The sequence below is a fragment of the Oculina patagonica genome, chromosome 4, assembly GCF_052425735.1.
Source record: "Oculina patagonica isolate OP01 chromosome 4, crgOcupat, whole genome shotgun sequence".
Classification (NCBI taxonomy): domain Eukaryota; kingdom Metazoa; phylum Cnidaria; class Anthozoa; order Scleractinia; family Oculinidae; genus Oculina; species Oculina patagonica.
The window spans coordinates 47,749,048-47,776,991 of NC_135761.1; the positions used below are offsets into that span (position 1 = coordinate 47,749,048).

Genomic DNA, 27,944 nt, shown 5'->3' on the forward strand with positions numbered 1-27,944 from the left:
CAAAAGAATTAATTTCAAATATGACACAAAAAAGGTTTTGGCGGATCAGTTAATGGCGAAAACAACTTTCTTTGCGTATTCTTGAGGAACAAACCTGGACACAAAATCACGATTAATTGAACAAAAATCAGTTCTGGTAGTCTCCCATTATTTTCCAATACATATGTCAAATTTAAGCGAAATCGGTTTCTACACGCCCAAGATATGAACCTCTTAAATGTGGCACCCCTGCTAAAAAAAATTTTGGCAAGGATGCCATGAACCTGCCATGAACAAATTCATAAGGCAATTTTGTCTTATGAATTTGTTCATGGCAGGTTTCCCATGCGATCTTAATGTACAGTTGCAAAGACGGACGTTTGACAATTTTCCTCTATACCTTAGAAAATATAAATAAACCGTGTAGTTAACGACGTTCAATAAGAACAGGTATTTTTGTGATCATGAATATTGTTGTTGTTTTTGGTCATAATAATCATCCGATTGTGCCCTTTAGGTTTGAGGATTGGCTGGCAAATTTCTGCTAAAAATGCCCCTGGAATGTAAGACATTCACGGTCAAATGCCCTTCCCAAATGTTTGAAAAGTGCCAGTTACTAAATTTTTCTTTTCCAACTGTTTTGCACTTCATAATGATACAAACGTCTGTATTACATGTAGTCTCAATTTGGGCTCTCTTCTATCCTCTCTGTATAATAATGGAGAATACACTCAGTACCCTGCAGCTAGTGTTAAAAAGGGCAACGTTAATATACAGATAGGATAGAAGAGAGCCCAAATTTTGACTACATGTGATACAGACTGTAATATCATTATGAAGTGCAAAACAGTTGGAAACGAAAAATGTAGTAGTTGGCACTTTTGATGGAGCCTTTAGATACAGTATTAACAATTTTAAGTTCGTACGTTTTTATTAAGTGATTTGTGCATTTGTGACTGTCAGGTATATTAGTCATATGGCATGTTCATGTCTTCTCGGGACTGAGGTACTGAAATCTGCTGACATTTGATATTTACTTATTTGTTATTTCAGGTGTTTGCTGGGAACACTGACAGGAACACCGTCATTGCACACTCTCTAAAACCTCACATCGACGCTCGCTTTATTCGCTTCCATCCAAAGACTCACAATCATAATATACCCTGCCTCAGAGTTGAACTCTATGGCTGCCGAAATGGTTAGTCGCTTAACAATTGTTGTCATTTTCCGTCTAGTGTAAGTTAAAATGTCGTTAAACAGGTCTCGATAAAGTTGTTTCTAAAAGTTGTTCCTCCCTGCAGGATATGTTTCGTTTCTGTTGAAGATTTTCTTGGTTTGCTTTTTCTCCAGTGAAGAACTGTCTTATGCCTGCTGGGGTAGAAGACGGTAGAGTTCCCGATGAAGCGTTTACAGCTTCATCCTCCGCCAGTTCCAACTATCTTCCAAACAGAGGCAGACTCAACTTGATACCAAGTGGCGGGAAATATTGTTGGGCTGCTGGTCAGAATAATGCCAACCAATGGCTTCAGGTATGACAACAATTGTTCAGCTCAGTTAACTTCAGTGTAGGTTGCAAGTGATTTTGAAATTGTCAATTCTTTTCTTGAAGTATTTGTCCCAAAGAATGCAACTTTCGACTTTGTAGTTGGTGAGTCAGTACTTCTAAGAAATTAGACTCTCGAGGAAAAATACTCCATTTTACAGCTGAGATAATCCGGCTTAAAAACGCCTTTGAAAAAAGACATTGCTGATCAAAACGAATCTTAAAAAAAGTGCAAAACATAAAGATAGCCCCATTTGCAATTTCAAAGCAATTAGATTAGAGATTAATAAAACACAAACTTGATCTATCATCTGATTTCGACGCAATTTTGGCAGGATCAACGTGTCAAAATCAAACCAAGAGTTCACAAGTACCCTTTTTAGATTGCAGTCTATAAGCACGAAACGTCTGTGTAGCCACACAGCCACTTCCAGACGTAGTAATATAATGACTTTAGAAAGCGAGTATCATTGTGTTGGCTTTAAAAGTATAGCTATAAAGTGGCCAGGTATTTTCTGTGCATTTTAGCTTCACCACAACTAAGGTGACGAGATCAGAGTTGCCATACATGTATTTACCACTTTGAAAGAGAGGATATCATTTCAGGTAAAACTGGTTCATTTGTACAATATAAGAGGCGTGGCCACTCAGGGTCGACATGATTCGAATCAATGGGTGACAAGTTTCTCATTGGCTTACACTGCAGACGACTTCAATTGGGTTTACATCCGGGAAAACAGCCAAATTAAGGTAAATGGAAAAAGAACGTAATAACATAATTATAGTAATATTTCTCAAACATAATTTTCCATTTTGCCTACATTAGAGATAAGTTTTATAACAATTACGACTTTCTTTACATAAAGTAAATTTCACAAGGTAAAGTTTTCGCCATTGTAGATTTTTTTAATAACAATTTAGTGGTAAGGTTAAGTTTGCATTCGAGCCTAGTGGCGCATCAGGCCAGAGCTTATCCCGGTTTCAGTAGCATGAAGCGACAAGAACAAGAATAAAAAAGCCGGCTTGAGGATTGAGGATAAAGTAAATGTTACTTCTTTTAAAGCGATCTTTCCTTGTCTGTTGTTAGTAATTTGCATTTGCTTTGGTACTGTACTTCAATGCTTAGCGTTCGTTTGATTAAGTCCCTCCATCTTCTCATCCAATCAGAAAAAAAAAAAACTTGACTCGCTCGCACATGCTTTCCGCGCTTCGTACTGACTATCATAATAATAATAATAATAATAATAATAATAATAATAATAATAATAATAACTTTATTTAACGAGGGTAAAAACACTTTACAGTTAAAAACTGAGAAACTAATGTATTTGTTTCGAGTTTTATTGCACTTTTTTCTTTGTTATTGGCCAGAGTGACTAGTAATACGTGACTCGCAGGGCCTCGCGAAGCTCTGGGTTGGAGAGGGAGGGGTGTTATAAATAAGGAGTGATAACCGGTTTTAACCGGTGATTTGTCATTGTTGCCTAGTAACGGACATGGCCGCGACACCCTCGTTCCCCGGGTCTACTCGGCTTTGAAAATGGCGGCTCTTTCTGGTTCGTAAAGAGGTATACTGAAAGCGTTAGGAAGCGCAGGCTATTTTCAAAATCATCGACAAATTATTGGATATTCGCATTTTGGACATTTATTTCAGGGCATTAAAAAAAAGAAGAAGAACGAACGGCAGGAGGATTCGAACCCTCCGCCCGTGCGCCCCTGATGGCCATGAAAGGTTTATAGCCTGAATAGGCGTCGAGGGAGTATTATGTGGAAATCAGTGTTATTTTAATCCGAAAAGAAAAACGATAAAAATGAAAGGCTCAGGATTCGAATCCACAAAAAAAAAAAAAAAAAAATTAAAAAAATAAAAATTAAAAACCTTAGCCGGATTCGAACCCCCGCCCTCAGTCCCGCAGATCTGATTTGAAGTTCGACGCTCACACCATTAGGCCACCAGCGCGCGGCCATGTGACGCCATTTTCGCCAGACACCAAGCTCACAAATATGACCGTAAACTCCACACGAGATTTCATCCCGCCTGAGCCCTTTGAGGGACAAAATTATACACCCCGCTACGCTCGGCCTTCGGCCTCGCTTCGCGAGGAATAACTTTGGTTTTTGCTCTAAAAAGAGTAAATGCTGCTCAGTGGAATCCCAAATGTGTCATCTCATATTTAATACAGTTACTTATTTTTTCTTGAACGAAAGTGTGGGCAATGACCAAAGCTGATCAAGTCAGCGTATAATGTTGGTTGATCTGCCGAACCTAAGACAAATCACACCACAAATCATCCAAGGCTGAGTTGAGCTGAAGGCTAAGTTGACCTCTGAAGGGCTTGTAGTCAAGAGTCTTACTGATGGGATGTAGTGGCTGCCACACTAGAAGTTGACGACATTATAGTATGCCCAGCCAAGAGCCAAGTGATTGTTGATGATGTTGTCATCTACAATTGCACCGTCGGGTTTCTCCAAAAATCACAGAAAGTCACAGACGACCTGGAAGAAGAAGAATCAGTCCACAATTTGCTGAGTTTGGAAGTCTGGGACTTAAAAAGCAAAAGAACACCGCGTTACCGTCCTTTCCTCTTGCTCCTCTAAGCCTGACAAGGTGGGCCGGGTGAGGTCAGTTACTGGAACCTCTAAGATACTCTCCCACATTATCTCAGGATGTTTCTCTCTTTTTGCACCCCTTGACGGCTCTGGTCGTGACTCTAAAAAGCGGATTCAGTGGACAAACAACTTGCACAATGCTCTGGTAGCTTTCTCCACCATTTCATTCCCCAAATTGGAACGGGGTTCTCAAGCACAAAGCCCTTATGTGAGCAAACAAAATGGTTGACGTGTGTGTTGGAGCATCTTGTCATGGCAATCGTAACTAAAACTTCCGCAACTCCGCAACTGATCTTATATTACAAACCTTGAAGCCTGAAGGACAGCCGCCCTGTGTCTAGGTATACGTAAAGCTCTGTCACGGAGAGTTCTCGGCAAGTCTCTGCATTTCTACCTACCTCTAAACTATAAGCCGATATCAGGCCTCTGTTAGATAATTTTCTGGATCTGCAATTCTCCCTTTTAATTTCCCTAGCTGCAACCCCGCTCCGTGAGAATACAAAGCTTCCAGATCTTTTCCTTCACAAAGCATGACCATGCGTCATTGGACACATACCCAATAGCAATGAGCACCTTTCCTTCAACAAACATATGTCATGGTTGGTCACACAAGCTGGATGTACTGATCAACAAAGCACTTGCACACACCTACAAAAAGGGACTGCTCTTCTAAAAAACTAACCACCATTTACAAGGCTAAGTTCTTCAGCTGAGAATGAAGTATTGTTACTCAACAAGTACTAGAAAGGCTACTTAAAATCCTTCACATCCAGCTCACTCACCCCCGCCTGGTAAACAACTCATGGCTGTCACCAAATACTACCTGCATTTCCTACACATGAGTAACCGGGCTATCCATCGAATGACTCCAACGATCTCCAACTTGTCACCACTGCGTTCCCTTGCTCACGCCAAGCCTAAAAGGGTGAATGGAGCATTCATCAATGTTCCTTATCTGAAACCGTAGGTCTATCATTTTTTGCAGATGCAAAAGACAGCTTGTGCTTGTACTATTTGTACAGTTACAACCCTGATGGTGGGCGAATGCCACTGCACTCTGCATGACACTTTTATCTGCCTTTGGATCTAAAAGCCTCAAATGAAAAGGACGACAACCGTCATACGTGCTGACGCTGCCCCAGGATTCTAGGTGTTCACAGATGAGCTATTTTTTTTGAAATGCCTTAGAATCATAACAAGAACCCAATAGCTGGCGGCCGTCACGGGAAGTCAGAATGCGGTCCTGTATCTGATGTAAAACGCAAATGCAAATGCACGTAAACTGCGTACTTTTTCTCGACCAGCAAGACCAGTTCTCAAGCCGACAGAACCCTCTGCAGGACTAAGACACTATTATATGACAGCACGAAGAACAGATGGTGAATCATCCCCAGTGAGAAGTCAATGGCACCAGTCGAAAAAAGCCGCAATGCTGTCAGTGTTTTAGAGTACCTCTACTCTGAATGCAACAAGATAAGACGCTGAGTTCGCTACTTAGTCATAAAATGGCCCTTTCGATCTGAAACACTAGAAAGTTTGTTGGCTCTCCCTAGCACGCTGTATCGTGCAATGACGTCTTAAGTCATGGACATCAGACCATCTGTTTCAACGATGATGAAGACTCATCATCTAACGAAACTTCACCAGCAAAGCCAGCGCCCCCTCCCCCTCTGTCTCCTGCAGTCATACCGAGTGCGATCTCGGCAACTTCTGCCCAGTAAGTTCTCCGTCATGATGACCTCACAGCCAATGATCCTTGCGACAACAAGACTCTGACGAACCTCCCTCACTTTGAAAGTTTCACCGATGCGAGATGTCGCCTAACGACTGAGGAAACGTGCATATGTACAAAATAGGAGTCCTTCAAATATGTTCGTGACTTCAAAGTGCACCACCTTCATGGTGAGGCAAGTTCATAAGCAGCTGTAGTGTTTTTTATTTGTTTGGTGAGTGGGCAGTGAAGAAAGAAACCCAAAATGGTGGGTGAACAGTAAATCGGATCGGAAAGTCGTGTTAGTGGGAGTGAATCCATTATCTATTCATCTATGCAACCAATGCATTTTACCGCCAAAAGGTCTGGTATTATCCATAGTTGCTGCCTGCGCGATACCAACACTTGGTTGGGCCACAATTTCCTTGTTGCTAATGGCGGTTCTGGACGATAAAATTTGTCACTTATGGAAGTATCACTGCATCGAGGGTAACTGGTATTTCTTCCAGACAAGCTTTTCGTATGGGGCTTATTCATGGAAAACACTTCGTCTGGTTTCTTGATGCTTTCAGGGCAAGGAAATCCAACTCTTCTGGGTATATATATACGGCACTGAACCGTAACCATATTCGGAGGTGTGGCTTCCAACATTTGGGAACTGATATCGTAGTTAGATTGGCGTAGTTTGCACCCTAACATGAACTGCTCTTTGAACTTTTTTTCAGCTCTTTGAACTCCTTGTCTTTGTACTACTTCTGCTCCACTCTTGTCATTTCGACACTATCAACAAATAAACGAAATTTGTAGTAAATAATAAAGATGGCAAATTTCAAGCTCGGTGATAAATAGTGAAGAATTTATTCAACATGACACGAGCGTGGGACAAAGAAAAAATCTGAGTCCCCGACGGGAATCGAACCCATGGCCTCCCAGATACCGGTTGGGCGCTCTAACCAACTGAGCTACGTGAGACTCGCTGTGAGCTGGGCCATTTACTAGGTTGATACGCGTCCTGCATACTGCTAGGAACAGCAATAAACGAAATTTGTTCACAAGATCGTAGAAATTTCGTAAACGCAATTTCGACATCTTTCTTCTTTTCACAAGCCTTAGGATAATTATCAAACATAAAATACAAACATTGTGCTGAGCTTACATAACTAAGAAGATGATGACAGATATTTATCAGCTTATAAAGATAGTTTATGGTTTTTTACGACTGCCGTCGGCGGGAAAGGATTAATGTGTGCTACTAACAGTGGTCTTTGAAATGTTAAATGTAAACTAATCAAGAGTTTTGTGGTCTCGCAGTGAAGGGAAACCCATCAGCTATTGATCAGTGGAAAAGATGAATAACTGACCGACCAGCCCATCGACTGACCGAGCGACTGAATGACTGACTGACTGACCTGAATAACAAACAAAATTCCTGACCGACTGACTGACTGCATTCCTGTCTAATGGTTTGACCGTCTTACTGTATAACTGGCTGACTAAACACTCTAGTACATGATTGCCTGATCGACTGAACGACTGACCGACTTACCGACTGACTGACTGACTGACTGACTGACTGACTGACTGACTGACTGGCTGATTGAATGACTGATTGATCAAATCATTAACGGTATGGATTGATTAATTTTATCTGTAGACTTTCCTCGGCAACAGCGACAGAACAACAGTCGTTAAACATTTCTTCAGTCCGGACGTTCGGGTTTTTGCCAGGAGTATTCGCTTTCATCCGAAAACCTGGGTTAGTCATATATCAATGCGAGTGGAAATTTATGGTTGCAGAGAAGGTAAAGTAATTTATTAGTTGTTCCTTTCGCAAGAAGATTTGACGATACAGCTGAGATTGTTTTGACTTTTTGGCAGATAGTGGACAGCTCAGTGGCTCATTCTAACGTCACGTCTAATTTCTTAAGTTGTGCACGGAGTCAAGACACTGCACTAGACAAGCCAATGGGCGATGGCTTTGCCACAGTGCCACTAACATGTGCAATCCCCGGGGGGTACTCAAAAAAGTTGTATACGGAGAGGCTCCGCCCCAAGTTCTAACCCCTTACCCTTTTATATACCATTTTTGACAGAAATTGTACCCCTTTCGTATACCTTTAACTGAAAAAAGGTACCCCTTTCATATACCTAAGAGTATGGCGTGGACTTAAAATAGGACGTTTTCTTGTCATTTTTATGTAGCGCTTAATAAATTAAAATAATACAGCCATAAAGTGCTTCTGTTCGAAATATTTTAATTAAAGGCCCTTTTAAATAGCCAAATGACAGATTTCCATACCCTTTCATATAGTTAAACTCGTAAAATCCCTACCCTTTGATATACCTGAAGCCTGAAAAAGGTACCCCTTTCGGGCGGAGCCTCCCCGTATAGGCCATTATAGGGAGTACCCTCCCCCCCCCGGGTGCAATCGAGGTTTATTTTTGGTCTTTAGATAGAATCGAACCATTAACGTTAAAAACGGGCATTAGGACTAATATCGTTACTAAGAGATCATTGTATGGTATATGTTTTCTGGTTAAAAAGCTAAGCTTTCTAAGAAAGAAAGCTTCCTAATGAAAGTTTCCAAAGAAAGAAAAATATTATTAGTGTAGAATGCAAATACAGTCCACTCTCGCCTTGCGGACACTCGCTATAACGAACAAAATCCAGATCCCCGGCAAAAGAGGTTTGACTGCTAATGACTCATGCCATTACGGACTCTCGCTAAACGACGCCCCGAGCGGGTTCGCTTTAACGAGAGTTGACTGTAAATTTAATGTTTCTCCTTACTCTTTAACAGGTCGAAGTTGTTTTCTTCCTCTTGGAATGGAGAGTGGCCATCTTCCAGACAGCGCATTGTCAGCATCGACGTATTATGATGCCAGATTCATTCCTAGGTTAGCCCGCCTAAACAAACTTCCAGGTGGAGGTAAGTTGGGGGGCTGGCTGGCTAAAAAGAACGATGTTAACCAGTGGCTGTAGGTCTTCTTTGGCCAAGAAACTACAGTGACAAAAGTGGCAACACAAGGAAACTCTGGCGGTGACTGGTGGGCAACAAGCTATAGTTTGTCTTACAGTGCGGATGGATCACATTGGGCCTGGTACAGACTCGTTGATGGACATATTAAGGTATATCCAACAATATGAATTTTTTAATTTTTTTGCTTAGGGAATACGAAGATAGAGCTCTCGTTAGTCCTAAAATCCCGGAATCCAGTAGTTTTCTTTCTCGTTATTGTCCACCTTTGCGTTTTTGTCACATATTGTGTTGGTACTATCAGCATCCGTTCTGGGGGATTTAAATTTGTGCTAAAAGTCTCGCTTCTCGGGACATTCGTTTTTCTATGCGATTCACTAGACACGATAGAACGATTTTTAAAACTTCAAATTACTGATGCGATTTTTATATATAAAAAATTGATTCATCACATTACGCAAGTGGACGTTCTTTACTGTTGGCACTGACCTTAACTTCCAAATTTAGACGCTGTTTGAGATTTAGGGGTTTTTACGTGGCTTGTCAAATCTGATAATTTGATAATGCAACATGGGCCAACAGCTGTTTGAGCTCTGTTACAAGTTGGTAGTTAACCTCCTTAATTCAAGTGTTTATATGTCAGGTTTTTGGAGGTAACATCGACCGCAACACTCCAGTTTACCATTCTCTTCATTCGCCAATTCAAGCCAAGTATCTTCGATTTCACGCCAAATCTTGGCTAGGTCATATCTCCCTTCGAGCGGAAGTTTATGGCTGTCAGGAAGGTAAATATTCACAGTATATTATAAATGTAATGAAGAAAATGACTTGTCTTTGTTGAAAGCATATTATTTTAAGCGAGTTTATTTCCACGACTTATTATTTTCACGGCGGCCCTATCATTTTAAATCAAATGGTAAGGCTTATATTAAGAAATGAATTTTCCTCCGTAAACCTCTACAAACCAATGACGAAATAGGAAGAGACGACATGCTCAACAGTCATCAAGTGGACATCAATTGATCATATTTTCCGCCGACGTAGAATGTGAACAAGGTACTACAGTGAGCGGCTAATAATCAGAGTCAAGGTTTGTCCTGAGCAAGCCCATTTTGTTGGCTTCAAATTTAAAAAGTCGTGGCAGCGTAACGGTCTTGAAACAGAATAGAACCACAAATTTTGCTTTTTAATGCGATAACTGTTCATTTATGTTGAAATAACAACCACAAATACAATATATACTACCAATATAACTTTCCATACAAGCTTAAAAATACTTGAACAGAAATTTATACATTAATACTAAAAAATCACGAGTTGCCGTGACTACGCGCAAACACTGTTACAAAACCTCAGAAAGCTAATGCTGAATACATCGATCGTGTCAGTATTTTGTTTTTATGGGCCAAGAACTCAATCGAAACGGATAACGTAGGCGAACCAGGAGAGTACGCTCTTTTCAAACGTGGCACGTTACTATATTATCCAGCCTGCGCACAGGCGTTCCCCTCCCCTCAAAATAATCGGGGAGGAGGACGGCTGTACACAGGCTATATATAATATCGTGAAACGGGAACAATCTTCAAATTCAACTTGATGCGAAAAAGTCAAAACTTCAAGCTGTGTTTGCTCTTTTGAATTTATATATTGCATGTCCTTGATTCAAACATTATTCTTCAGCAATATGTAAGTGGATTATAAATTCAGAAAATGAATTTATTTCCAAGGAGCCCTCATCGAAGGAGCCCTTACTTGCAACGCCTTAATCCAGTATGTTACCGGCGCTGTAAAACTCGGGCCACTTAACTTGCGGGTAAGGAATTCTGTGATTTTCGAAGAATAAAGCATGGCAGCTTCATGTATCTTTCACTATTTCTAAGCCTTGCTTTCGATCGCTTTTCACCCTAAAACAAAAGGGAGAATTTTATACACGAGAATGTAGGTAATATTTCTTGTGCCGATTTAAATCAATTTCTGTATAGGAAACGAGAAAATTTTGGACCACGCATCACCAAAGTAAGCCAGTTAATTTCAGTTCTCAATCAATGAAATCGTCATAATGGAATTTGTAGCTTACAGGCCGGACTCCTTCGCCCAGCAGTTGAATTATTAAGAAAGTGAATCAATAAATCAAACTAAAATTTTTCTAAATTCACTTCTGGTTAAAATTAACTCATGGAGAGTAGTTAATAAAATGATTACTTCGTTTGCAGCCCCGTGGGGTATAAAGAGTATAGGGAACTTATCTCCTATTGGTGGCTCAGTCCACGAACTTTGTACGCCTATTGATTGATGTGAATCAGTTTGATAAGGTCAGGAGTGAAAAACAAAAATACCACACTTTTTCCTCCGATTAACGCTGAGGGGTTTAATCAAAGCTCTAACTTGCATACCGGCGTTTATTTCAACCCGATGTTTAATCGATAAAATACCGTACGGTATGTCTATTACTATTACTATTATTGGTAGGATTTTTGTTTAAAAAGTGAAGGAAGTGCGAATAAACGATTATTCATTCCAGCCAAAAGGTATGCCTTTACTTTGATTGATGATTTGCGGGTTGTTCGTTATTTCGAATCATGTTACTGCGGGGAATGTGACCTTACTTTCGCATTGGAGGATGCTAGCGTCCATCTCCAAAAGTTTTCTCTTTTCAGATCTTTGTTGTCGGCGAAAAGTAATTTTAGCAACCTTTGCCGCTCTTATGGTCATCGGCTATCTTATGAATTTATTATTTCTTAAGGCTTTCATTGCTCCATGTCACTTGGAATGGAAGATGGCCGAGTTCAAGACAGTGCCATGACTGCCTCAAGTATTGCGAGCAAAAACCACGCTGCAAAACTCGGCCGTTTAAACCTGGTAGCTGCGTCAAGTCAGGCAGGAGCCTGGTGTGCAGGGTCGAACAACGTCAACCAATGGCTACAGATCGATCTCGGAACTCCCACAACCGTTACCAAAGTAGCGACGCAAGGAAGACAGGACTCTTCTCAGTGGGTATCCAGTTACTCGCTGTCTTACAGCCTAACAGGTTCTTTCTGGGTTAAGTACACCGTGCGCGGTAAAAAGAAGGTAATCACAATATTTACTTACAATGACTCATCAGCTCTGGCTTATTCTCAAACTCGCTTAAGCTCTTTACGAAAATAAATCAATATTAATTAACTAATTACTCAAACAATAATTAATTAATTTGTTTATTACTACGTTTATAAGTAGTATTGAACGTTTTTTTCTCCCAGAGAATAACAAAACTGTGGAAACAAATTGGTCATCAAGTTAAATATATTAGTTTAGTGTAACTTCACTTTAGCTTTTTTCGCGACAAATATTGTAGACGGGCCTATTTTGGGAGTAAAGCGTTGATAACTCATTGGTGTGCTGATGTTATTTTATATTAAATCCATTCATTTTTATATGTAACTTTTATCCATTTTCACTTTGCATTTTAGGTTTTTCGAGGCAACTTCGATCGGGACACCATGGTTTTCCACAAAATCTTCCCGCCATTCCATGCCCGTTTTGTCCGAACCCATCCGTTGAAGTGGCAAAGCCATATCTGCATGCGCGCTGAGTTGTATGGCTGCCCTATCAAGGTAAGAGTGGATAGAACCGTAAGATGAATGTGTAAGGGGAATGTGTTAGGAGTTATAGAATATCCCCGCTACACATTGTCAGCATACAAATAGCAAAAGAGCGGTCAGTTGATGGAATCAACAACATGGCGATGCACAATTATAATAAGTACATAATTGGCAAAACTGAATGGAAAAAAAAGTCCCTGCGCGTTAAAGAGAAAAGCGATAAAATGTTTAGCTCGCGCGGTCACATGTTGTTAATAATTGTATAAAAATTGTCACGAGCATGGGGCTACAAAGAAAAACGGCTGATTCTACGAACGGAGTAGAATCATTGACCTCACACCTGTGGTACAGGAAACCTTGTGGCGAAGTAAGTCATCACTAGTTTCACGTGTTACATACGTAATACCGGAGGATCCGTTATGTCAAAGCGTTAAGTTTGATTCATTCTTTGTAGTCCCTTGCTCTGTGGGAAAAGCTAACACAGCTCTTGGGGGAGCAAGGATGGCGCAGTGGCGAGAGCGCTCGCCTCCCACCAATGTGGCCCAGTTCGATTCCCGGACCAGGCGGTGGGTTGAGTTTGTTGTTGGTTCTCGTCCTTTGCTCCGAGGGTTTTTCTCCGGGCTCTCCAGTTTTCCTTCCTCCTGAAAAACCAACATTCCCAAATTCAAATTCGACCTGGATAGAGGACCCGCATGAAAACCAGCTTTAGCTGATGTGGCTTTCTCTCTAAATATAGTAATATTTACTTGATGACAATACTTGTGCGTGCTTGCCAAATCCAAGATGAATAGAAATTGAAATTATTCTAAGACACCTGGAGCACTCGTTTGAGAATCGTATGCGCGAATTAAAACAGACCTTTGCAACTTTATATTTTTATGCCCACCTCAAGAAGGCGAGGTTAAGATTGTCTGCTCTCCAGAGCTTATGGGTCAGATTCCCTTGGACCATTCCTGGTACCTAAACAATGCACCACCACCAACATCTTTAAGTGGGCGTAAACAATAGGTCTTTCCCGAGTTACCCTTTGCCTCTGTTTCAAAACGAGTCTACGTGCGAAACCACTTAAATGAAAATGAGTTTGACTTGCATGAAAATGGACCTGTAGGTGAAACTCATTTTCATATGAATGATTTCGCACGTAGACTCGTTTTGAAACGGAGGCAAAGGGTACCTCGGAAATGGCCTATTAGCTCAGCATGATAATAAATAATACTTTTGTTTTAGTTTCCCCGAAGATGCGAGTCTTACTGTAATAAGGATTGTAATTAGACGTGGGAATACAATAGTGATAGTAGTTTTTGTTAACTTCATGTAAGGTTAACGAAGGTGTGACCAGTCAATAATTCTGGTGTAATATATATTTTTTGCAGGGCATCTGAGGAAGAGAAAAGCTCAACAAGGCGCCTTTACAGACGGGAAACGGCGCAGCAACTTGAAGCGCATGGTGTAGTTGTAGGGGATTTGTTTATTACGGCTTCAAGTTCGTAGAGTGTAGAATAAAGAGCTTTTCAAAATCATATTTGTTGTAGTGTCTTTGCATCTTAATCATAACTCGTACTCTTTATTCTTCGTAGTTTCTTCTGTACTGCCCTATCGAACATTTTCTAATTACTTTATCCACTCAAATAAGCACCGCCCTCGAATAAGCGCCGCATTTGAAAAAAAGATAATAAGCGCCGCTTCCGAATTAGCGCCACAGTCCCAATGCCGCGCTTATTCTAGGAATTCTGTTGAACTAAAAACAGCACCTTTACGCAACTTTAAAACAAACTTAGACATTTTTTTCATCAAAATTGATATTTTGCAGTTTAAAATGATTCTTTACCGCTTGCCTATTAGTTTTTCTATCCAACATTCATGAAATACGTAGTTATGTAAATGTTGTGAAGGTGCTCTTTATTATTCGCAGTTTCTTCTGTACTGCCCTATCGAACATTTTCTAATTACTTTATCCACTCAAATAAGCACCGCCCTCGAATAAGCGCCGCATTTGAAAAAAAGATAATAAGCGCCGCTTCCGAATTAGCGCCACAGTCCCAATGCCGCGCTTATTCTAGAAATTCCGTTGAACTAAAAACAGCACCTTATCGCAACTCTAAAACAAACTTGGAGATTTCTTTTCATCAAAATTGATATTTTGCAGTTTAAAATGATTCTTTACCGCTTGCCCATTAGTTTTTCTATAAATTGCCCATTAGTTTTTCTATAAATTGCCCATTAGTTTTTCTATAAATTGCCCATTAGTTTTTCTATAAATTGCCCATTAGTTTTTCTATAAATGTTGTGAAGGCCGCAAACTTTGCCAGGCCAGTTAGCGCCAATTCTCTCTTCAGCAAGAGACGAATACTGAAATACAATGAATAGACGCCATTTTAAATTACTGTAAAAGAATAGTTCTTAGTGGCGTCCCAATTTTAAATAAGTGCCGCCCTCAAATAAGTGCCGCCCTCAAATAAGTGCCGCCCTCAAATAAGTGCCGCCCTCAAATAAACGTCTCCCTCGAATAAGTGCCGCCCTCAAATAAGCGTCTCCCTCGAATAAGTGCCGCCCTCAAATAAGCGTCTCCCTCGAATAAGTGCCGCCCTCAAATAAGCGTCTCCCTCGAATAAGTGCCGCCCTCAAATAAGCGTCTCCCTCGAATAAGTGCCGCCCTCAAATAAGTGCCGCCCTCAAATAAGTGCCGCCCTCAAATAAGCGTCTCCCTCGAATAAGTGCCGCACGATGGAGTGTTGCCACGAGGCATGATATTTTAAGACTCAATTTTAAGACTCAAGGAAAGGAAGTGTCCAATTCTTCCGGAAAGTGCTGTTTTTTTTACCCAGCTTTAATAGTTGAAGTGGTGACATTATGGCAGCAAAACTGCTTCTAGACACATTTTTTTGTTTAAGGAGGTTTAATATTCACGAGGTCGACGCGCAACTATGACAGCGAAACTATCGATTTTGGACTTGCATTCCCCATAAACAATTCTAGCGCATAACATTAAAAAATATCAATATTCGAACTTACAAGTATGATAAATGAAATGCATGGCTCTCCTGTTTCTATGCAACGTTTCTATGACTGCATTATGATTATGGGGCCTGCTCTGCTGCCCTTGGGGCCGCTTTGGAGCTCCGCTGTTAGTATTTTGAGACCATTTCCATTTGAAATCTAAGGAAAGATTTAACGAATGACTCAAACCATGTTCACTACTATTATAAGTCAAGTCACGAGTCTTCTCACCCAGAAGTTTGTTTGAGACATTTCGGAAATCAAGACATCGGAAGGGAGGTGGGGGGGGGGGGGGATTTTAGTGCTTGACTGAGTAAATTAAAGTGAGTCCATAAGAACCGAATTTTCACTGAAGCCGACTGTTTCACTAAAAGAAGGAACGAAGCTATCTAAAATTTGGTAATATCGTTAAAACTCTATGTGCCACCCTTCTAATGACCTCCCTATATTTTTTTAATAACCTCTCCCCTTTCCTCCGATCCATGATGTTTTTAAAGGCAAGACAATTTACGAACAAGAAATATGTATTCAAGAAAGGTTATAACAAACAGAAGATAAAAGGCTTGTAAGAGTCTGTTTGCTTTCATAGTATCATAGTATGGCAGCTACATGAATCAGCCACTCGACTCAAACAATATCGCAGCTGGCCTAATAGAAAATATTATGGATGTAGATTGAATAATAGACGAATATTTGCTCTCGTTAAAACAATGCAAGCCATGGCAATAATAAACAGAGGATAATGGACCACTAAAACTATAATTTTGATGTGTCAATCATCGTCCAGAACTCAAAAATCTCTGATCAAATGAACTTAACCATTTTCCCAGCAGCAAACAGCTTTTTTTGGCGTAAAAAAGCTTTAAAAAACATTTTCTGACTCCTTTAATAAGGACGAAATAAGCCTAAACAAGCTAAAATCTGTTATGTTTTACATTTTATTTTCATATCGTTCTTATTGAGGCAATAACGTGCTGATTCACATGCAATTAAAAAGAACATGTCTTAACAATGTACAGCTGAATAAAACTCAATGTCAGAGAAGTTGGACAAGATTCGTCATTTGTCAAAGATTAATATTATTGCTAATTAACCGAGAAAATAACTAAAATTAAAATGTATGTTGGTTTGTCTACGGTCTGTTTTAAAACAGCTGAAATAGTTTCTTTACTGAACAAAATGAATTGTACTTAAGGATAAAGATTTCAGAGAGGAAAAACACACAACAAAGCAAACTGATGAATTCTTTTGGGTTGATAACTATAGACGATGTGGAGTCAAGTAAATAAATAAAGCCTGTTTTCAAACACATCGTTAAAAGCAATCGCACAAGTTTAATATAAATTCTTATTCACAGGCTTCATGTTCTCAAGGTTGTCAAAAATAATTTCTAGCACTTAAATGTGTTGTTAAAGGTTATGACAATAGAGGAATGCTTATTTCGTTAGTTTGCTCTAATTTCGACTCTTATTCGATATTATACATACAGTTTATGCTTTAAGATTTGATACCAACAACAAAAATATAATTATTACTAAACATAAGGTCTGAGCACGAAATTTGTAGTCACTTTGTTTATCCAGGTTGAATCAAACTCCCAAGTAAATATACTCCAGGTAGCTACCTTAAGAAAACAGATCATCACGAAAAGATTAAACAAAGAATTGTTGGTTTTACTCAACTGCAAAACCCGCGATTTAGCATACCGTTCAGTTATTTGCAGCATATAACATCTAATCACTACTCAAAAAGAGGCTCATTCGGTTTTAAACGGCGAGAAGAAAGCATCGAGGAAGCTTTGGTATAGTTTGTAGATGACGTGCTTTTTTTAAGGTGCCGATTCTTTAAACTTTGTGATGTTAAATCTGATATATTTAATTTTTCTTTCTGTTTCACGTTTTAGCTTTTGCTCGCTCTAACAATCCAGGTGTTAATAAAATTGAAAGGTAAGTGATTTGGATATCTAAGCATAATTATTTCATTACGTTTAACGACTTCGTTGAAAAAATCTATAAAGCTAGAAAAAAGCCCCTCTGCAACAGCCGATGCGATGAGACATTCGGAAAATCAAATTATCTTTATATTACGAACTTCAGATAATTTCCTTGTAGGTGCAGGAGTTGAGGAATACTTTTGGCTAATCTGGGATAACAATCAGTTCCCGTATTGCTTTTATTTTAATAAAGCTCACATAGAAAAAAATTCTCAGGTCGATTATAAATGTTCCAATTAAAACGGAGTGTGGGAGGCCCAGTTCTATTTGGTGGCGTGTATTTGATTAATTTTATTTTGTTTTTGCTTTGTTGTTGCCATCTGAACTTGCAAAAACAGTAACGATTGCATTCAGTTTTTGTTGTTTAAAATTAAGGGAACAACGGTCGCAGAAGCAGTTCGAAACATTTCACATTTCCGAAAAAGTGAAATCACCCACCCGCTGAGACATCCACCACGTCACTAGCCTCGTCACGGTACCAAAGTCTAATTTATACATTAGTTTTTGAGATAAGCAAACATCTGATTTTCTTGATGTTAGACGAAATTTTCTTACACAATACATCTTACATGTAGCGAAAATCAGTAATCAATATTCCACCTTTATCTGAAAACGGCCATGTCGTTCCTTAATTGGCAGCAAAAGAGGGAAACCTTATGTTAGTGCGAGAGTAACAACGGCCTTCACCACGTCTTCGATTCTGATTGGAAGAGCCAAATTAACGCCCTTTGAAAGGTGTGAAACCTTATCATAAATCTCGTTGCAACAGTAGAGGAAGACTCAGCGTTATTTCTCTTTTATTGATTCTAGACTATCAGCTAGATTGAACTGATGGCAGCTTGGAAGATTTTGGGTTTTCTTTGGGTTATTCTCACTGTGACTCACGCACACAAACAAGCAGGTAGTATAATTTGTTATTAACTCTGTTGTAAGCTCAAAGTAGATATTTGGTGTGCAATCCAATGGACTGCACATCACACATCACATAACTTATTAATATTCAGCATGTAGTGAGTAGGAAGATCACCACTCATCTTTGATGAGTTGCTTGTCCTTCGTCCTCTCAGGATTTTTTAAGGTCTGCTAACAGTTCGCAGGTTCCCATACATACCACTGGATTAAGAGAGGAGAAGTGAGAGTTAAGTGGTTTTCCAAAGGAAACCCGGGCCGGAACCCAGACCACTCGATCATTACGGTAGTGATTTGAAATAAAAAAATGAATCCAAGTGTACTAGGTATACTACGTCAACTGGTTATTATCTTTAACTTAAATCTCAGAAAACGGAGTAAGTTACGGAAATAAGTTCATGTATTAAGCTCACTTTCTTTTTTTTTAACAAATTTTTAAGCTAGAAATTTTTAATCAGGAAATGCGTCGCACTAAAAAAAGCTTTGAAGAATTTTATTCACTTTACTTATTTATTTTTTTTTTTATTTTCATTGTGGCTTACCTGTAAACTAGCTGGTGCGTTTCCGCTGATTTTGCTAACCATATCTGCGGGACGCATCGAAACCATAACTAAGTGTAATGACCACATTAAACATTGTATTGTATTGTATTGTATTGTATATAATCAATGAGGGAAGTCAGATCAATTTGAAACCAATCACAGAGGACCCTCATATCACATAAGAGGGTCTATAAAAGATTGCTTTTACCTGTTATTGACGCGTCTTTAGTTTTCAAGCGGCCATTTTAAATTTGAAGTACATGGTCTGCTGGTACTGGAGGAGGTTTGGAACCGAAGTAATATACATACAGCTATAGCAAAGCGTGTGAGGTTAAAAATAGAATGCAAATGATTATACCCCCACGAGGCTCAGGCTACACAGCGTGTTCTGGGAGAAATAGTGGGAATCTACGCAAAGTTTTCGTTTCAAAAAAGTGTTTTAGGAACACTGGCTATTATAAGAACATGAGATAAGTCTAAACGATTTCAATGCTAAGAGCGTGAACCAGAGGCTTTTTGTAAATTCGACTCAACGTTACAGAACTTTTGCGAACTGATTTACAGCACTGAACGTTACGTTTCAAGTAATATATCAAACACGAGAGGCAGTGTTTCATCAGGGTATCCAAACACCGAGAAGAGAGTTGAAAATACGACGCGCAGCGGAGTATTTTTTACGATTTAACGAAATTTGAGGTGTTTGGATAGCCGATGAAACACTGTCTCAAGTGCTTGATATATCTTCTCAATCGAAATAAAAACCAAGGAGTAAACGGAGAAATAAAATCGTAAAAATCTATGCTAATTAAGATCGGGTATCCAAACCACCGTCACGGTTATGATTTTCATTGTGTTAGCTTTATGAATTATTAATGAGTTTGAGAAAGTAACCTAAAAGTTCGTTTAACCCCTGCGTTTTGCATGATAGCCTGAGGAAGGTGGTAGATGTTATTGTGGGCGGTCATAATGGACAGAATTTTTTTTACGGAAATTTTGATATGTCAACCATGTGTACATGATATTTGACGTTGCCATGGCAACGTCATAAATACAAGCAGGTCTTGCCAAAAATCGTCAATTTTAACATTTTTCTTTATTTCTCCCGTTTTTTTGAGACAGAAGTGCAAGAATTGTTAAATTTTTACATTCCATAGCTTGATTTTGCATAACTTTCCGTTATTTTGTGACTTTCTAAGAAAATGTTGAAATCCAAGATGGCGGATCCAAGATGGCGGCTCAAATGACGTTACGTGACGTCATATGACGTCACAGCCAATTAAAATTATGTCATCTTGTAGAGTAAGCTAAGGGCTTTCTTCTCAGTGTAAAATAATTTCGCTACGCCTTAATATAACGAAAACTCCGGGGAGGGGTTCCATCCACCTCCCTTGTACGATGGTGGGGGTGTGAGTTTGCTTGTACGTCCGAGGGTTATATCTCGTAGAGTGATCGGATGTGGTCTAGAGAATTAATTTTTTGAGTTTTTTCGGCCGTCCCAGACCCCATATCTTTTCGATTCCAGACCTCTGTCTCCTAACAGCAAACCGCGTTTTTAAAACTTCAAATTGGTCGCTTCAAAACGAACGACGCGACAATAGCAGGTAAGATTTTATCTACAGTTCATTTACCCTTTTACCTCATCCCAGGGCTTCCAGTGACCAATAAGTGGTAAAGCAAGCTTTTTGTTTTACCTTAATTGTTTATTTCAATCATGTCAATAAAAAAAACATTTATTTTTATCTTGTTTTTCAGTTTACCGCTTTGCCCTTCCTCTTGGTTTGGAAAATGGTCACGTGCCAGATAATGCATTTTCTGCTTCTTCCAGTGCTAGCGCCAAAAATGGTCCAGCACGTTCCAGGTTGAACATACATTCTGACAGTAAAGGATATGGAGCCTGGTCAGCAGGAGCCAATGACGGCAAGCAATGGCTACAAATAAACTTTGGGGAGCTAGTGCACGTGACTAAGGTAGCTACACAAGGACGACAAGACGCTGACCAGTGGGTAACGAAGTACACTCTCTCTTACAGTGTGGACGGAATGCACTGGACAGACTACAAGGAAAACAGTGTGACATGGGTAGGGAAGAGAATTCTTTAGCAATGATATGTAACCCTTTAAGTTTATCTATACTAAGTACACCCCAAGTCCACCTGTAAACACAAAGAAAACTTATTGGAAATAGGTCAAAAGCTGTGGTTTTAGTGAAAATGCTAAATTATGTTACTGCAAAGATTCTATACAAAGTGGTCCACAATGTAGTCACCATAACTTTTATAAAAGCGTTATAAGTCTTGAGAGGAGAAAAGAAAATTTGAGGAGGCAGCGTGCATGGTTTTTTAGTAAAATAATTTGGATGCTGGTGTTGTAATTCGGAAGTCCCGAGTTCAAGCCCTCCACTCTACCACTAGCTGGATTTAATTTGTTCTCGGTCGTTCCGAGTTCAAATCCTCGGTTACGCTTTGTATATAGCCAACTGCGTCTGCCTCCTGTCAATTCACTCAATCCGGTTAATGTTACAATAACTTAAATTTGTATGGTTGATCAATCGAGTCGAAGTTAACTTGTCTAAGATACTGAACAAATTTATAATGGCTGGAAGGGGAATAGAACTTTACCATAAATTAATTCGTCCTATTTTGAGTTTACTGTGTGATTGGACCCGAAAAGTTGAGTGGAAAATATTTAATAATGTCAACCACTATAAAAAATTACTCCATGTTTCAGTGATGTCCACTGCGTTCAAAAGAATTCGACAATTTTCTCCATTTAAAGGAGCAACGTCACGATAATTTAAGTCTGATTTCTTTCACATCAAAATAAACCTCAAAATTATAGTTGTTTGACATAGAAAAACAACGAAGGAGTAATAAAAACGCAAAAACAAACAAGGATGGTTTTAACTGACGAAGATTAAAACGGATTACGAATGACAAATTTGAAAAAAACTTGCCAATTCTTTCAAAACAAAGTGGTATTTCAACTTTCAACGCATGTTGCACTTCGAGAAGTTAAGTTTAGCTCTTGCTGTATAGAATACTATAAACGAACTCAAATTAAATCTATGAAGTCTTCTAAACAACCAGTAATGTGCATTTTAATTTCTGGAACAAATTTCATGCAAGGCAAGGATAACTTGAGGAAAAACAAACATTTGTTAAAGCTCTGCTGAAAGTTCTGGTTATGCCCAGTTGCCAGCTAAAGGCTGGCTCTCATGTGATTTCCGCGATCGTTTCTATCGTCTCTGTCACTTCAAAAAGTTTTCTTGCGATCGGGGCGATTATATGAGAACATTACACAGACGATCGCTAACGTCTGCGACGATTGGGGCGATCACGATTGCTTGGATCACCCATGTTCTATCCGTCTAGCTTCTTTATCCCTTTTTCAACGTAAAACTGCAATAACTGAGAAGATATATAGGAGGCCACGAGTTTTGCTCTTTTCGACTCTTTCAATGAAGTCTGTCATTGTTTTGGATCTAGGGCCAAAATGATTGTTTTCCCTAAGTCTTCGCTCATACCAGGCGATCGGGACGATTATATGAGAACCCCCGATCGCGTCCAATCGCTTCGATCGCCTACAATCGTCTCAGTATGTGCAAATGATCGGGGCGATCATATGAGAACCAAGAGATTGATCCGCTACAGCATTTAACATTAGAGAAAAAAAATGACCTTTTGAGAATTGTGTTTATTTGCGCCGTGATATTTTACTGAACTCATAAATTATTAACAAAAAAGGAAGGAACCAACCAATATGCGTACCTTTTGAGCGGTATTACAATTTAAGAGCTTCCTCGTCTTTGTTTAAGCGTAACTCACTTGGTAAAATCATGCTAGCTTTGTGTAAAGAAACTCGTTGCAGCTAAGATGATAAACGTCCTTGGCCTTATCTCCGACACCTATCAATCAAACCTATTGGTGGGGAGATATTAAGAATTACAAAAATTGGAAAAGAGTGGGCGAGGTAGTGCCCCAGTGTGTATTTTCTCAATAAATAAAAAAAAAATTCTTTCGTGCTCAAGTAGGCCTACTCTGGGACCTTCGCGAGATTGTGCGAGTTAATGCGAGTTAAGGCGAGTTAAGGAAGAAATGAGCTTACCTAACAGTTGCGAGTTACGGCGAGTTAAGGCGAGTTAAGGAAAAATGACCCACCTAATGTTGAGGCGATACCGGTTAAAACATAATTATAATATGCCTGACTAACATACAAGCAAAAAATGCCATGGAGTTTTTGTATGTCTTGAATATATAATGAGGCTCCATGTTGTCCAGTTATGAAAAAATTCAGATGACATCAAAATTGAATGAAACCAAATCTCATTTTATTTTAGAAAATTATTTTTTTCTAATTGGACAAGCTTAAGTATTGATATGGAGTCATGTTCTTAATTAATTATCTAGCATCCAGACACCAAACTATCTTATTAGGTGACTGTATGATGATGAATGATCATCATCATCATCATATAATATTATTCAAGTGCAACGACAGTGCTGCCAAGTGCAAGTTTATATTTACACATAATGAAATATAGAAGATGCAAAATATATTAATACCAACGTTATCTATTTAAATTATTGCCTTCAGGTTTTTCCTGGCAACAACGATAGAAACACAGTTGTCGAACATCTACTTGTCACAGCATTCAATGCTCGACTCATTCGGTTCCACCCTAAGACCTACCACGGATATACTTCTATGAGAGCTGAGGTGTATGGCTGTAGAAATGGTATGTACATGAATCCTATATTCTACTACGGATCATCAGCGATTCAAAAAAGACATCATCTTTTAAGAGCTATTCAGGGGTGGATTACCCTTCATCAAATTAACGTTGTTCAATACTTATAACTGCCGGATAGCTCGGGTATGTTTTGATGTTTTGCAATTGCTCTAATGGCGACTTTCGTTCACACTTTGTAATTTTCAAATTATGCAGTAGGGTACATGCTAAAGAATAAAGGTAATGCTGAGTAAATGCATCGTGTCAATGATTTTTTTGGGACATGCTAACTGTTGTGGTGCACACAGTTTCGAGTTATGTATCTGTTGTCCCAGCATATAGTTCACAGCTGTTCAGCGTCACTGGGTTTGGAAGATAAACGGATCCCCGACAGTGCCTTTACTGCTTCTAGTAGTCATGACAACAGTCACCGACCCTCACTTGCGAGACTGAACATTTTGTCTGATGGCAAGCATGTTGGTGCCTGGTGTCCAAAAGCAAAAAGTACTAATCAGTGGCTTCAAATAGACTTGGGAGAAATTACTGCAGTGACCAAGGTGGCAACTCAAGGCCGGTACAACACTGAGGACAGAGTTACAACTTACACGCTGTCATATAGTGTGGATGGAACATACTGGACTGGGTACAGACAGCGCGCTACAGAGAAGGTAAACTAACTTTTCTGAAGTTCCCACAAGTGTTGTACATGTAACTGATACAATTTAACACCAAACTTACAAGGCTAACATGATCCAGGCTACAACTATGCCAAAACAACAGCAGCAAAAGTACGGCGGAAATAGAGCGATGAAAAAATCCTGACACCTGGTGTTAAGGTACAGTTGTAAAGATGAACCCTTAACACTAGCTCTTTACTTGTAATTCATGACATTGAAAATGAAAGAATATTTCCCTGTAGTGGATGTTATCGTTGTAATAATTTTTCGATAAATTACTAAAATTCCCCCTGAGCATTTTAACTTTTCAAGATTGGCATGTTCAAATTTCGCCATCCTCCCTCCTCCCCTGTGTCAAAAACGGTGTTTAGTTGCCCTACACTAGGATGTAAGATTGTTTGGTCAATCCGCCCAAAGAGAAAGAATAAAGTAGTGTTATAGGAGAATTTTTTGCGTGCCCACTGGTCGAGATTTAAAGCGATGGTCGATGAAAGTATAGCCCTAAAAAGTGGCGTGATCAGTAATGAAATGTTAGGCAATTAATTGCAAATTTCGAAAAAACTTGAAAATTCCCCCGACGTTTCCAAAACTGCATTAAGCGAGTTGTGGGATGCTAAATGAAACATTTTGGACGACCTGTGCCACACAATTGTTGGCCTCAAGTACAAAATCGTGCTGATGAGCTGTCATGCGCGTGCCCAATTTAGCACTCTAGTTTCCAATTTTCGCAGGCAAAATTTCTGCGTATTTTTTTTACAAATCGAGCACATTTTTTTTCATGGCCCAAAACTTTGCAGTGAAATCACACGCCAAACGGATCGCAGCTCCCTTGTGTTTCGAACATATTATGATGTCATTTCTATGGTCTATAATTGTATCATTGATTAAGCATGTTTAAGTCCTGTTAACGAGGTACAGAAATGTGGTATTTCATATTTGCTAAACAATTGGTGATCTCTGTTATTTTAGGTGTTTGCTGAGAACACTGACAGAAACACCGTCATTATACACTCCTTAAATCCCCACATCGACGCTCGTTTTACCCGCTTCCATCCAAAGTCTCACAATCTTAATGGGCCCTGCCTGAGAGCTGAACTCTATGGCTGCCGAAATGGTGAGTCGCTTAACAATTGTTGCCGATGTCTGGCTAGTGTGAGTTTAAACGTTCTTTCTTCCAGCAGGATATGTATTAGTCTGTTCCAGATGAATCTTTTTTGTTGAAGATCAGCTTGGTTTTATTTTTTCTCTAGTGAAAAACTGTCTTATGCCCGTGGGAGTGGAAGATGGTAGAATACCCGACGAAGCGTTCACAGCCTCATCCTATCACAGCTCAGCTTTTCTTCCAAACAGAGGCAGACTCAACTTACTACCAAGTGGCGGCAAATCTTGTTGGGCTGCTGGTAAAAATGATGTCAACCAATGGCTTCAGGTTTGGCAATAGCTGCTCAGATGAATTCAGTTCACGTTGAAAGTGATCTTAAAATAACATTCCTTTTTTGAAATTCAATTGTTTCACAGGGGAAAACTAATCAGAAGTGTGGTTAAAAAACCGCCAACCTGACCTACCATCTCATTTGTGGCGGTGCAAATTGAAATCTACTTATGATTTATATAGAGTTCACCTATTTGGCTTCACGCTGTAAAAAGATGCATTTAGAATCGTGCAGTGCAGTCTATAAGGGCGAGACGTCTTGTGAAGCCACATCCAGAAAAAAGCCCAAAAAAACTCATTTGTTTTTCAATTAAAGCATGGAAAAGTGTGACTGTGTATCGTCTCTATATTTGAGGTATTTTCCGAGTAGTTTAACTAAGGTATAGAGTTCAGAGTTGCCACATTTTACTGTTTTGTAAGACACGTGTTATCATTTCAGGTAAAACTGGTTCAATTGTACAATGTAAGAGGCGTGGCTACTCAGGGACGACATGATGCTGATCAGTGGGTGAAAAGTTTCTCATTGGCTTACACCGCGGACGACTTCAATTGGGTTTACATCCGGGAAAACAGCCAAGTCAAGGTAAGTGGAAAAAGAAAGGGCATCGCGATAATCTTCATTTAGTCCTAGTTTTCATTATGCCATCTATATAGTAATTTCTTGTCAAAATTTTGATTGTTGTTTTTGTAATAAATTGAAAGTTAAAGGAGACTAACCTGTAAGTTTGTAGTTCTATCGAGTCAGAACTCCAAGCTTAGTTCCAAAGCTCGCAAATTGATTGGCGGCGGCATAATGAAATTGCCAAATAAGACGCCAATTTTGGGAATTCTCAACAAAATTCAGAACTACATCAAAAGTTTCGTGAAACCCTCCTTAATACGGCTTAATACGGCTTAATTGCCCGAATCTTCATGGACTGGCTGACTGACTGATTGACGACTGACTGACTGACTGAATGACTGGCTGACTGGCTGTCTGACTGCTGACTGAAGTACGGACTAACTGACTGACTGACTGACTGATTGTAGACTGAATACTGACTGACTGACTGACTGTCTTTCTGTCTGTCTGACTGACTGACTGGCTAACTGTCCGTTTCACTGGTGACAATGTAATGTTTAATAAACGAGGTTTGTGAACAGGTATCGTGAATGTTGACACAGACTGACTATGTCTGATTAATTGTGTTTTCTTTTTGGTTAATTGCCCGAATCTTCATGGACTGGCTGACTGACTGATTGACGACTGACTGACTGACTGACTGACTGACTGAATGACTGAATGACTGGCTGACTGGCTGTCTGACTGCTGACTGAAGTACGGACTAACTGACTGACTGGCTGACTGACTGGTAGACTGACGACTGATTGACTGTGTAATTGACTGTAGACTGACTGACTGAAGACTGACTGACTGACTGACTGACTGACTGACTGACTGACTGACTGACTGACTGACTGACTGACTGACTGACTGACTATTCTTGCACTAATATTTAATATTTGTTGTTTAAGCATGAGGTTATTGTTGTCAAGAGTTTCGTTACTTTTGAAAGATCACTTAATCAGGATAAACAGCTATTGTATGATTTGGGCTTATTTTGGCCCAGAAAATTGGACATAAAGTTTAGCCGTGTCTTTATCAGACATAAAGACTGACTGACTGAATGACTGTCTGTCTGTCTGTCTTTTTGCTTGCCTGACTTGGTTTGTTGATATTTAATTTTCAGATTTTTCTCGGCAACAGAGACAGAACAACAGTTGTGAAACATTTCTTCAGTCCAGAAACTTGGATTTTTGCAAGAAGTGTCCGTTTCCTAAAGCTTGGGATGGACATATATCGATGAGAATAGAGATTTATAGTTGCCACGAAGGTAAAGTGATTGACTTCTTTTTACCTTTTCACGATCCGCTCAAAAGAAAAGACGTTCTGACAATGAAATTGAACTTTTATGAGCAATTTTATCTGATTCAACTCTCCAGAAAAAAAAAGAAAAAAACGAACAGAAAACGTTCTCGTTGAACGGTACAACCGAAATTATTCCGGCAGCTCAGTGGCCTACACTATCAAGTGTCACGTATTATTCTAAAATCTCACACAAATGAGTAACGGCTACGCCTCGATATCACTTTCATTTGCATTTTAAATGAATTAAGCATCCTTTTGAAGGCTTTCAACATTAAGATTCACATACTCATCTGAGTTTAATCAACAAAACACAATTCCTTTCTTCAATGTTTACAGCGAATAGTGAAAACTAAAA

General features: G+C 39.4%; 1 pseudogene across 1 annotated transcript in view; it reads left to right on the forward strand.

The window, feature by feature from the left end:
- LOC144648536 (uncharacterized) overlaps positions 1-27,944 on the forward strand; it is a 49,076-nt pseudogene that overhangs the window by 19,586 nt on the left and 1,546 nt on the right. Inside the window, exons 6-21 of the transcript XR_013569707.1 lie at positions 1,033-1,177; positions 1,330-1,508; positions 2,129-2,272; positions 7,498-7,645; positions 8,645-8,973; positions 9,465-9,606; positions 11,565-11,890; positions 12,271-12,414; positions 18,215-18,293; positions 20,596-20,921; positions 23,436-23,577; positions 23,914-24,239; positions 25,218-25,362; positions 25,499-25,677; positions 26,120-26,263; positions 27,411-27,554. The product of XR_013569707.1 is annotated as an uncharacterized LOC144648536 (transcript). The remainder of the gene's footprint in view (positions 1-1,032; positions 1,178-1,329; positions 1,509-2,128; positions 2,273-7,497; positions 7,646-8,644; positions 8,974-9,464; positions 9,607-11,564; positions 11,891-12,270; positions 12,415-18,214; positions 18,294-20,595; positions 20,922-23,435; positions 23,578-23,913; positions 24,240-25,217; positions 25,363-25,498; positions 25,678-26,119; positions 26,264-27,410; positions 27,555-27,944) is intronic.